This window comes from Artibeus jamaicensis, unplaced genomic scaffold (genome assembly GCF_021234435.1).
Source record: "Artibeus jamaicensis isolate MK-2021 breed Jamaican fruit bat unplaced genomic scaffold, CSHL_Jam_final scaffold_537, whole genome shotgun sequence".
NCBI lineage: Eukaryota > Metazoa > Chordata > Mammalia > Chiroptera > Phyllostomidae > Artibeus > Artibeus jamaicensis.
The window spans coordinates 35,413,131-35,426,457 of NW_026522047.1; the positions used below are offsets into that span (position 1 = coordinate 35,413,131).

Sequence of the window (13,327 nt, forward strand, 5' to 3'; positions counted from 1 at the left end):
ACCTTTTGATGAGAGGAGCCCAAAAGCCACATTTCAAAGACTGTGCAAAGATGTATGGAAGGACCTACGACAGGGACCTTTGCAGAAGATCTGGCATCAGGGCAGTGGATTGAAAGTCGTGATGAAAAAGACCAAAAAGGCCAGGGCCTCGTGCATGGGGAAGGCTGGTCTGCATTGTTCTACATAATACGCACATTTCCTAGAGATACTACATACTTCTTTAAGTCATAGTATTTTCTTAGTGGTAAAATAATTGTAAATATTATTAAAGAAAATGTATAAATTAGTCAGACATACTCTGTAAAAAAAAGTAGTTTGACTTCTTTCTTCTGACTAGACACTTTTCTCACAAGGAAAAGCATTACATAAAGTATTTTTTAAAAAGACTCTTCTTGGTCCCTTTATACCCTAAAAATCACAAATAGTTCATTATTATGGGCTATGTAGAAAAAACTTAGGGAAGGCAATACAACATGGTATTACATACTTTGAATCAACAAAGTATTACTATAAAACTACCAGAATGATACCTTCTTATGGTGCAGACTTTAGGAAGAACAGGTCTAAAACTACATAAAGTAAGGTATTACTTGTTCATCTCTGAGTTATACTCAGCTTTGAACCCAAATAAATAGAAATTTTCTTTTCATAGCACACACCATAATTGGCATTAGCTAGAAATTTCCCAGCATGGTTTTTACAGGAGTAAGGTTTTCAAAAAAACCAACACACATGACAAAACATAATATAACTCAACGGTTGTGTTTTTCACAGGAAGAAAATATTTTTAAAGTTTAAGAAATGTTCTTCATTAGGAAACTGACAAGCCAAAATTGAATCAATGGCTCAACATTTGCCTGTATATTAATCACCAGGGGTGTGCCTAAGTCATTCAGGACCAAGAGAATGTATCGATCAGTGTTTTTAATGTGAGTTATTTTGAGACGTGATTTGACGAGTAAGAGCACTAACGCTCACTTTGGGTATCGAATTGGTCAGAATGAATGAAGTTTTATGAATTAAGAACATATCTCACAATAATTGTAGTAATAAAAACTGTCAAAGGCAAACGATTTAGCCCTAATGAGAAACATAAGGCCCGGTGGGGACAGAGGAGTACAGACATGTACTGCATCCTGAATCTAACAACCACTAGGTTTTTGTAAGGCAAGATACTACTGAATTCATGCAGAATGAATTTAAAAATGTAAAATATCTCTCTATTTTGTTTGACATGTTTGCTTTTCCCTCTCTGTTTGGGAAACAAAAGGAATGTAGACGGAAGTGGAGACTTGCAATGTAAGTTGCAAGTTGTAATGTCTCCACAATCACAGCAAATGACAGATTTTAAAAACTGACTCCTGGCATCTCATCACCCTTTCCAGAAGGACACAAATTCCAATTACTAGAAGATTATGTATATATCATATGTTTTAAGTAAAAAGTGTATATATTTAAGGTCTACAACATGATCTTCTATGCAGTCAAACTAATTAACACATCTTCTCACATAGTTACCTTTTGTTGTAATGAGAGCACCTAAAATCTACTGTCTTCGCCTATTTCCAGTGTTGGCTCCAGAATTATTTGCTAATGTCATCATGCCTGTACCTTAGATCTCTAGACTTACTCCTCCCACACAACTGCCATTCTGTACCCTTTGACCAGAATCTCCCCATTTTCCCCACCTGCCTACCCCTGGTAACCATCATTCTACTCTCTGCTTTCATGAGTTCAACTTATACTTTTCTTTTAGATTCTACACAAAAGTGAGCTCATGCAATGTTCGTCTTTCTGTGTCTGGATTATTCCACTGAAAGCTAACAATCTTGGTGTGATTCGTTTCATCATACGGGCGCCCTTCCTGGCTTTGCCACTGTCTGCAGTTCCTGAGGTCATGGTAGCCCTGAGATTCTCCTCGGCACTGTCAGTGAAGGCCCCATTTTCTGTGACCAGTTTCATGTTGTTGAAGGACTAAATATATTTAGTAAATGGCGCGCGTCCCGTAGTTCATGCTGGTTCAGCTGCCATGAGGGTTTCCTGGTTCCTGGATTGCAGTGTGTTCCTGCAGCCTCCCGATTTCTCATCTTCCAGCCTCAGGCAGGGGCAGCAGCCTTGCTGACAAGCCAAATCTGTAGTACAACTTTCCTTCTTCTAGTAATTTTGTAAACATCTGATTCCCAGTAGTAGGTTGCTTTTTGTGAGGTAGTTTCGATTAGAGCCACTGAACACCAGCTGTAGCGGTCTGTCACCAGCGGTAAGCCACGGGAATGAGAGCCATGGACTGTTCAATGGGCCTGTGAAGATCATGGGTATTTCAGTCCCCGAAGGAGAGGGCACTAGGAGTGCGAGGCAACTGTGGTGCCATCCACTGGCATTTTACCCATGACCATGTAAAATGAAGTATATGATTTTTCAGACCAAGTGCTAAAAAGCCACGGTGAAATATAATGCCATAGGCATAGAGGAGTGGGTTGCTTGCTTTTATCTCTACTGGGAGTTAAAAAATATGTATATATCCAGCTCAGAAATTTAAATTCTTAGGTTAAGGCATGGCTGGAAAGCTAGGGATTTGCCATGATTTTTCTCAGAGTACCTTATCTCCTGTAGCTTCATGGGTGGGTTTTGTAGGGTTAAAAGTTAAACTCAAAGGATGTACCTCTGGGTCACTACACTAGAAAGCACATTATATTCACTCTCTTGCAGGGTAATGTATGTGAAGGTTAGGGTCTTGTCTGGGAAAGAGTAAAACTTGAAGTATTAGAATGATAAAACTGGAAGGGTTTGAAAAACTCCAGACATCTGTAACCGGCATCAGGTTTTTGAAAATATTACCTCCAAGCCACATCTGGATTTATGGGGGTCAGACTGGGAGGGGGCAGAGGCCTGGTATCTGGGCCCTGGGCACCTCTCTGCTGGAAGCTTCACTAATAGACAGGTTGATCTTCAAGTTCTTGGTGAAGTTTTCAGTTCTTAAAAGTGTTTCATGTTCTTAAAAGTGTTTCCAGTTCTTAAAAGTGTTTCATGAAGAATTTTCCCCTCAGGAATCTATATAAGGCACAGTTTCTTCTTGCTAAAGATTACAATTTTACAACCTTAACAAGGAAAAAAGAAGCTTATCTATTACTTATCTATATATCTATCATCTGTTGATCTAATTTTGAGTAAAATTTACCTCTTAGAACATTCCTCTGGCTAAGCCATGATAGTAATGTCATATGTATTATGTATATTTCACATCAGTTTGTTGCCACTGGACCAGGCTTAAGGAATGAACTCCATGGGGAATATTTGGAGAACAAGTTTATCAACTAGTGAACAGGTATGATCCAGTGATAGTTATATGAGTAAAATGAAAACATTAATATCATCACAGGAGAGAATAGGAAATAAATCTGACCCTGTGTCAAACATGGAAAATAGATTTGAAACAAATACGAATGTATCTGTAGTCGGTATAGGTGGGTGTGTATGGAGGGGGCACTCAAATAAAGTTTGAAAAATAACATCTTATAAAAAGAAGATACTTGCATATTAATAAAGAGGGAGTATAGTTTAGTTTCCAGTACACACTTAATAGTTTTGCAGCTAGCTAGAGGGCATAAAAATATGTGCCTTTCCTCCAAGAATGTGCAGTGCTTCTGCCCCATTTTCTCCTGTTGTCCCATATGCTACCAGGCAGTGAGGACAGAAATATTAGCCTTGGGCGAGTGTACTCAGGAGTAGCCCTATAAATATGTACTTCAGAGATATCTTCTCAGGGAGGATAATATTGTTCCCAAGAGAGCAAAAATTAGTTCTTGATGGGTGAAAAAAATCTTACTCTTTTTATGTATAATTCAGATATTCAGAGTTTATAAACAGATATGCACTATATAGGAAGTATTGAAATTTCATGGGGAGGGGACCTGGCTGGTGTGACTCAGTGGATCAAGTGCCAGCTTGCAAACCAAAGGGTCACCAGTTCAATTCCCAGTCAGGGCACATGCCCAGGTTGCGGGCCAGGTCCCCAGTAGGGGGCACGTGAGAGGCAACCACGCACTGATGCTACCCTCCCTTTCTCCCTCCCTTCCCCTCTGTCTAAAAATAAATAAATAAAATCTTTTTAAAAATGTCCTGGGGAGAGCAATTAGGGAAAAAGATATTTACATCCAAGCAGTGGGACAACTATAATAGCATAAATAAAATATATATTTTTAAAAACATGTCTAAAGAGACTCCTTAGGGAGACATAATGAGAAAAAAATGATTGTGAAACATTGCCTTAGAGAAAACTAAAGCAAAAAAGAAATGCAGAACATATTCATTTCTCTTAGTATCTGCTGTCAAGTTTTGATTAATCGTATTTAATTTTATAGTTCATGGGTGAGGAATAGCAATTATCTTTAGAGCAAATTTAAATATAATAAAGAGTGAAATATATTTAGAATCAAAATCTTCAGCCTTTTCGGTAGCTGCTTCTGGGATGTGCAGGTAATAAGCGCAGAATACCAGGTATGTTAAAATGGTAAATAGGCATCAAAAGGCTGAGTGAAACCCCAGGAAGACCTACTGAGGATAAGAAACGACTCTGGAAACAAGAAAACCAGTGAAAGAACCACCTAAAGCAAACAAAATTATTTCCACCAAAGAAAAGGGTTACAATTTTCAGCTCAGAGAGGGATCTGGCTGTTCTCATTACTTGGGGGCAGGGATAAGTTGGGGTTAGGGGACAGTCACATGCCAGGCCAGAGGATCTCTGCTAGTCTGGAAGTGAGACACCATCACAGTCTCAAACCAGCAGGGAATGGAAGCAACTCCAGTGGAGAGAGGAGACAGGAAATCAGTTACAGAAAAGTAGAGAGGAACTCACTAATTCTATTGATGAAAGCCTGTAGAGAGAAGAATCCCAGTAAGGCCTGGAGGACCTAATGGAAATCCAAGAACTCCCAAATGTCTTCCCTACCCCAAGAGGAAAAGTAAGACTTCATTACCATCTAAACATAAATTGAGTGGGTTTCACAGATACAGGTGGCCCAGGACTTATCTGTGAATATTAGTGGTTTATCAGCTTGATGTTGATATATATTATAAGCTCTTTTTCGTTAATTAAACCTAAATATACCTTTGTGGTAGGATTATTTCAGGCTTCAGCCAGACTCTAGAGTGTTGGCAATACTCCAAGAAACTACTAAAGAGAATTTTTAAAAGGTGCACCGTAACAGGTACATGCTAATAAATGTTTCCTCATGCTCTCCCATAGAACAGTTTGTTATCAAGCCTCTTTGATGAGATTGAGGAAAAACTAATTTTTCTTATATATTTAAAACCAAATTTTAAGGTACTAAACTCATTCACATACCACTTATATACATATATTTGTGTGTGTGTATCATTGTCAAGTAGGAATTTTCCACTTTCTAATTGACTCCCTAAGCAACAGCGATGGCTCATTTCCTTCGACTGCATCTCTTCTGTTTGGTGAGGCACTGGAGGCACAGCCCCAGGTCGCTGTCAGTCTGGCTTGCGTGAGCCCCTCTGAAGCATAGTTGGCTTACTTGGTAGACAGGCTGCTAGTTTTATCACAGCAACAGAAACGTGTCGTGTAGCTGGTCAAGAGAACTGTCAGCATTCACTTTCATTCATTTATCTGTTAGAGATTCAGCATCACAGCTGAAGAGCTATTTGCAATTTAAATCGATTGCCAAGTACTTAACACTAATCGACACGTTAAATCCATGACTAAGTAGGAAATTATGACTAATGTCAATCATCTTAAAGAACACAGTTCTCCATGTTGCTGCCCATTTTGTCTTTAGAGGTTGAAATGACATTTTGGAGTGTATTCTTTGAGAAAATGAAATTCTCTTGAGAAAAAGGTGCAAGATGAAAAACCCCATGGAAATGAACACCATGGCTAGGAGCTGTTCACTAGAATCAGATAATTTCCATGTCATGTTAGGCAGCCAACAAAAGCACTTAATTGACCCGGTAACAGCAGATGCTATTCCCTGTCATCCTCTGGAAGAGAACCACATGCACTTAATAGTCATTTCCCATTACTCATTAGCTTTACAGAAGGCAGAGAGAGGGTTAAATTCAGTGACATGTGTCTTTGACACTACATTTACCCTTACAATCTTCCTCCTTCTTCCCAACTCAAATATTTCAAATACCTAAGCAAATTACAATTAACCTTTCAATCCACTTAGCTAGATGAACAGAAAATTCTACATAGACACGTGGTCCAATTAAGAAGAGGTATGTGCCTGACGACTCCCCGCTCTGCATACCCTGTTTTTCCTGTTGTCATTAGCACCTGTTTCCTCTTGGTACTTCCCCCCATAGAATTGGAAACATGCTTTTACATATCGTGTGTGTTTTAATGACATCACAACACAACTAAACAACTGTACTCTTTGTGCAACTCACGATAAGAAATTGTACCTGTGTGAACAGGACCTGCAGACAGTCTTCTTTGGGAGACAGTGACTATAAAAAATGGTCCTGTGGACGACCTCACCAGCAGAGGTGTATACACAGTTCCCATGGGGTCACCAGGACGTGTAACCTTCACGCACACCTATCTTCCTCCAGCCTTTCCCATAAATATGCCCTCTTTCTGATTCATGCTTATAAAGGATACTTCAGAACACAGTCAGGCAGCCAGTTACCATTTACTCATGCTTGAAATTAAAACTCTTTCAGACCAATGTCATTGCTGTATTTGGCTAGGCTTTACCTATTACTAAAAGGAAGAAAAATAAGACAGTGAAGCTAAGATCTTAACAGACATAATCTTAATGTCAAACGGCTAGCAGGACACATCTATGAAGTCTATTCTAAAAGGAAGTGAACTAATATCTACCTAATCATATGCTACATTAACATTATTGAATCTAGAAATATGAATTACACAGTAATAACCCCTGAATACTATTATGACATCTATAAAGTGAATGTGCCTTTACAAGAACTTAACTCATTGACAATAAGTAAAATGGAAAAAAGATGAAAAACCCCATGGAAATGAACACCATGGCTAGGAGCTGTTCACTAGAATCAGATAATTTCCATGTCATGTTAGGCAGCCAACAAAAGCACTTAATTGACCCGGTAACAGCAGATGCTATTCCCTGTCATCCTCTAGAAGAGAACCACATGCACTAAGAGAACCAGCTGATGTTTAAGAAAGGTTACAAAAGGACAGAAAAAATAAACTTTCTTTTAAATCATACACATTTCCTTTCAATCGTCATGAAAAAATTACTGTGAACCTAGTTGATAGCTGAAATAATTGCATCTTAATATTTTTTATTTTAAACATCTTCAGTCATATAAGCACTATGTAACAGGAGCTCTAATTTCTTATAGAAAACTCTCCATGCAAACTTTTAACATTTTTAATGAATTTACCTCTCTGTCAATTTAGCTGAAAAAGCAAGAGTTTTTTGAGGAAAGATTATAAAATTACATGTGAAGATCTGATTTTAAAAGCCAAATTTATTTGGGCAAAATTAGCCAACATCAATAAGATTATAGAATTAAATATTTCACTCATATTTTAGAGACTGTAGCACCAATTTAAGACAGAGCCAGGCTCAGATCATGTGGGAGAGCAGAAAAAACAGTTTATCCAGTTCTGTAAAGGACACGATAACAAAGTTCTTTTCTTGGAAGAAATACTCTCGTTTAACCAGAATATGCACATGCATGTGTGCACATGGGCGTGCATTCCACAATACACACTTAAGAGCAACTTTCTGCTATGAATTATCCTAGCTGTTCATGTGTGGTGATGAACATATTAGAGTGGATTGCTGCTCTATAAAGCCCATACCCCCAAAAATTTAAATAAATGACCACAAATTTAAACAAAATATTTTTAAAGCTAGAATGTAAAAGTAAATTGGATTAAAATTATAGAATGTCAATGAACTCGAGCTGATAGATCAGTACAAGTAGTCAAACGCCATCCTAACAGATCCAAACCAGGTAGTATTTAGGAATGCTTATCATCATCATAGTGTGTGTCTCATTATTTGTGTGGGAAATTGAAAAACTGTACAGTTTGACAATTCTGTGAGCTGAAAGCAGGCCCTCAGGGACTCTTGCCCAACCCCACCATACATCTCTGTATACAGGCGCCTGCAAATCTGTTATACATAAATGCCTTACCTTTGTTTTGTTTTTATTTTGGAAAAAATACTTTATTCTAGGGGATCTGGTGAAATGCAATGACTCAATGAGTAAATATTGACACAGGCACATAGCAGAGCAATTCTCTAACTTGTATTTGTAGCAACATGGGGGAACCATCTGTGTTCTGAAGATAGGAGATTTGGCTAATTTATCCATCTTTAAATGCTGCTATGTATAAACACCCAAACTACAACATGCATATATATGATCTTTAAAAAAGTCCACCTTATAGATGCTTTCATCCTGACATGGAAGCCACACTCACAACTCATCACAGGGCTACAGGAGTCTGTTTCACTGAACAGTCACTTGGAGTGGAGATCTTAAGCTTCCCCTCACAGAAGCAACAAAAGTCTCATGAGCACCTTTGGTTGCCACAAGTTCTAAAGGCAGGATGGGTGCTCCTGTTGCCAAGGCCACAGTGCAGAACAGGAAAGAGAATGACTTTAATGATGGTAAGACCACTGTTTAATTGTTTTTAAATTTAAAAAAAACAATTATTTAATTGTTTTTAAAAACTATGGTTTCTAATAGTTGTTCCATGGTTTTCTGCTTAAGAAGAATATGAACTTGGAATAATGGAGGTTGAGCAAGTCTTCAGAAACTCTCATTATACATAATTACACACAACTCAAATGTGGAAAAATTGGGAGATATAGATGCTCCGTAATATTTATAGAAAAAAACTGATGACTGTATGTCCAGAATAGTAAAACTGAATTTAAGAGAATGGTTGGTGCTACATTAAGGTAGAGAAACATTGGGAAAGGACAAGTTTAAGTTAGGAAATTCGAGTTTAAACTATTAAAAATACACAAATAGTTTTTAATTTATTTATTTTAATTGTTGTTCAAGTACAGTTTTCTGTCTTTTACTCCCATCCCAGTTCACCCCCCCCACAGTGCTCCCCACCTCCCTCCCATTTTCACCCCCCTTAGTTTTTGTCCATGTGTCCTTTATACTTGTTCCTATAAACCCTTCTTCCCCGTCTCCCCTGAAATTCCCTCCCCTCTCCCCTCTGGTCCCTGTCAGCCTGTTCTCTATGTCAGTGTCTTTGGTTATATTTTGCTTGCTTGTTTGTTTTGTTGTTTAGGTTTCTGTTAAAGGTGAGATCATATGGTATTTGTCTTTCATCGCCTGGCTTATTTCACTCAGCATAATGCTTTCCAGTTCCATCCATGCTGTTGCAAAGGGTAGGAACTCATTCTTTCTTTCTGCTATATAGAATTTGATTGTATAGATGTACCATAGTTTTTGGATCCATTCATTTACTGATGGGCACTTAGGTTACTTCCAGAACTTGGCTATTGTAAATTGTGCTGCTATAAACATTGGGGTGCATAGGTTCTTTTGGATTGGTGTTTCAGAGTTCTTGGGACATACTCCTAGCAGTGGAATTGCTGGATCAAATGGCAGATCTATTTTTAGTTTTCTGAGAAAATTCCATACTGTTTTGCATAGTGGTTGTACCAGTCTGCAATCCCACCAAGAGTGAACTAAGGTCCCCTTTTCTACACAACCTCTCCAACACTGGTTTGTTGCTTTGTTTATAATGGCCATTCTGACTGGTGTAAACAAAAATATTTTTAAATTGTAGTGCAAGAAGACACAAAATATTTTAAAATTTGAATTAATTTTCAAAAAAGAGCTAAAGAAAAAATATCTACCAGAGAAACTTTCTTAAAAATCAAATAATTCCATCAAATGAGACTAATGTTTAATTTTTTAATAGGGAAAGATATAATAAATTAGCAACTAGATCAGCAAAGTGAGCTTAATATATCTGGTCAGTAAAAACATTAAAGGTACTTAGGAATTCTGTCAGGCAGATATTTATGAATTTTAGAAAATATTTAGTTTTATTTAAGGTATAAGTTCTCAGACATAAGGGTATTTGTTAATTATTATAGGTCATTTGAAATTCCATCCTCTTTTCTTAATAACTATCTTCAATGAATTAGCTTATTGGTATTATAAAAACAAATGTAAACTGTATTTGTGTAAGACATGAGAATGTTTTAAAATATAATAATGCTCTCATAGACATTAAACAATATTATGGCAAATAAAACAATGACAAAGTTTAGTTTGCAGAGCTGTGATGGTGAAAACTATAAATGAATGAATGACATTGACTTAATCAGGTGGTAGCAAAATATTTTATGATTCTTGAGAGAGAAATATAATAGGTTCTGATTTTTTCTATGTAGATTCCTACATAGAGGGATACTACAGTGGAGCTAATCTATCTGATGCCATTAAAATTTTTACAAATACTGAATCTGATTATGAGAGAAGGAATGTCACATGTTTAACAGTTTGGAAGGCTAAAAAGGAAGATACCAAGGTGGACATAGTTAATTTTATAATAACCTCTGGAGTGATTGATTATTGTTCATTGAGATTGCTTGTGACTCTGAAAAGAAGAGTAACAGATTCAAAAAAATGATTTAAAAGGAAATCTATTATGATGGAGTGTGTAAGAATGGAAAGAATTTCTACACAAGAGAAGGGAAGCAATAAAACTGAGTGAGGGTCACCATGAGAGTGTGCTTGCAATATTCTGCTCTTTGTATAATATTATTTTATGGAAAAAGTCTGTCCAGCTCTTGGCAAAGCGGCAGCTGATGGACCCCAGGCATGCAAGGTAGCTGCAGGTGAACTCAGGGAGGTGGAGGATTGTGGAGGGGCGTGGCACACTAGGCAGCTGGTGGATCAGGTGGACTCACAATCATGTGCAAATAAACCAGGCAAAACTGGGAAGAAAGACAGACCATGCAACCCAGTTTTATTTCCCTCCCAGTGCAGGAAAATAAAGCCTCAAAACATCCATTGAAAACACCTGTGGGAGTTGAGGTGTCCGGAGGAACTCCACGCCTCACTGGAGAGTTCATTGGAGAGACCCACAGGGTTCTATAAAGTACACAAGCTCCCCCACCCAGGAATCAGCACCAGAAGGGCCTAGTTTGCTTGAGGGAAGTAGGGGAAGTGACTGAAATTAGCAGAGAGCAAAGCAAACGCCATTGTTCCCTCTTGGACTCCTGCCCCACATACAGTGCCACAATTTAGTGACTAGGTTACCCCACCCTGGTGAATACATAAGGTTCCGCCCCTCACTATATAATAGGCATGTTGAGACAAAAAAGAAGTCCCAAACAAAGAACAGATGAAACCTCCAGAAAAAATACAACTAAGCAACAGATAGCCAACCTATTAGATGCACAGTTCAAAACACTGGTAATCAGGATGTTCACAGAATTGGTTGAATTTGGTCGCGAATTACATGAAAAATGAAGGCCACACTAAGTGGAATAAAAGAAAATGTACAGGGAACCAGTAGTGATGGAAAGGAAACTGAGATTCAAATCAACAGTGTGGACCAGAAGGAAGAAAGAAACATCCAACCAAAAAAGAATGAAGAAACAAGAATTCAAAAAATGAGGAGAGACTTAGGAACCTCCAGGACATCTTTAAACATTCCAACATTCGAATTACAGGGGTACCAGAAGAAGAAGAGGAAGAGCAACAAGTAGAAAAGTTATTTGAACAAACAATAAAGGAGAACTTCCCCACTCTGGCAAAGGAAATAGACTGCCGGGAAGTCCAGGAGTCCCAAAGAAGTTGGACCCAAGGAAGCACACACCAAGGCACATCATACTTACATTACCCAAGATTAAAAATAAGGAGAGAATCTTAAAAGCAGCAAGAGAAAAGGAGATAGTTACCTACAAAGGAGTTTCCATAAGGCTATCAGCTGATTTCTCAGAAGAAACCTTGCAGGCAAGAAGGGGCTGGAAAGAAGTATTTGAAATCATGAAAGGCAAGGACCTACATCCAAGAATACTCTATCCAGCAAAGCTTTCATTGAGAATGGAAGGGCAGATAAAGTGCTGCTTCCCAGATAAGGTCAAAATAAAGGAGTTCATCATCACCAAATCCTTATTATATGAAAGGTTAAAGGGACTTCTCTAAGAAAAAAGATAAAAAATATGTACAATAAAATGACAGCAAACTCACAGTTATTAACAACCACACCTAAAACAAAAAGAAAGAACAAACTAACCAAACAATAGAACAGGGACAGAACCACAGAAATGGAGATCACATGGAGGGTTAGCAACAGGGGAATGAAAAGGGAAGAGGGGAGAAAGTACCGAGAATAAGTAGCATAGATGGTAGGTAGAAAATAGACAAAGGGAGGTTAAGAATAGTATGGGAAATGTAGATGCTGAAGAACTTGTAAGTATGACACATGGACATGAACTAAAGGAGGTGAAGGTGGGTGGGAGAGGGTGTGCAGGGTGGAGGGGAGTGAAGAGGAAAAATGGGACAACTGTAATGGCATAATCAATAAACTATGTTTAAAAAGAAAAGAAAAGAAAAATTCTGTCCCAATTGATTAAAGGCGAGAAATTCAGCCAGTGTAGTCATCCCATAAATTGTGTGTTAGAATCAATACAGGTTATAGCCATTTAGGGGTAGACAGGTGAATGCCATAAAAAGCAAAGGCCTTCAGGAACCTGACAATCTTTCAGATATTAATAAAGAAATCTGGCTCTATCTTTTCTTGTTTTCAAGGCCCTTCCTCTGCCCCACAAGCGGAAGTCAGGCTGTAAACCTTTCTGACTATTGCTATTGAAAGTATTTTGTGGAAACGATCTTGCAAAAGAGAAAGCATAAACATATTTTCAGGTTTTCAAGGTTGTATGGTATATATAGTAGAAATGAAAACGAGAAAGTCACCATGGTTCAAAACACAATTTGGGAAGGCTAATTAGGAAAAAAAGCCAGCAGAGATTCCTTTATCTTTAATTTGATTTCTAGTAGGTATATACAAATGCCAGAGACAAATTGGCCAAATATTCAACCAGAATCCAGAATATGTCAAAGTCTGAAACAGAACTATAATCACTTCAGGGTCAGAATTGCATCAGAACTACACTGTGCTCATCCAGGCAAATTATGCATTTTCTCTGTGTTTACACAAACACATACATTTATTTTAAGTTATATAATACAGTTAAGATAATTCTATGTAATGCCCAAATATGTGAGGTCAGTCTTCACTGTTGCTTTTATTGTTTGAATAGAACCACAGAGTTGCCGCTAAATAACGGCATGATGTACACACAATGAAAAGAACATT

General features: G+C 37.8%; 1 protein-coding gene across 2 annotated transcripts in view; it reads right to left on the bottom strand.

Moving 5' to 3' along the window:
• GLRA3 (glycine receptor alpha 3) overlaps nt 1–13,327 on the bottom strand; it is a 137,817-nt gene that overhangs the window by 90,459 nt on the left and 34,031 nt on the right. The window lies entirely within an intron of this gene.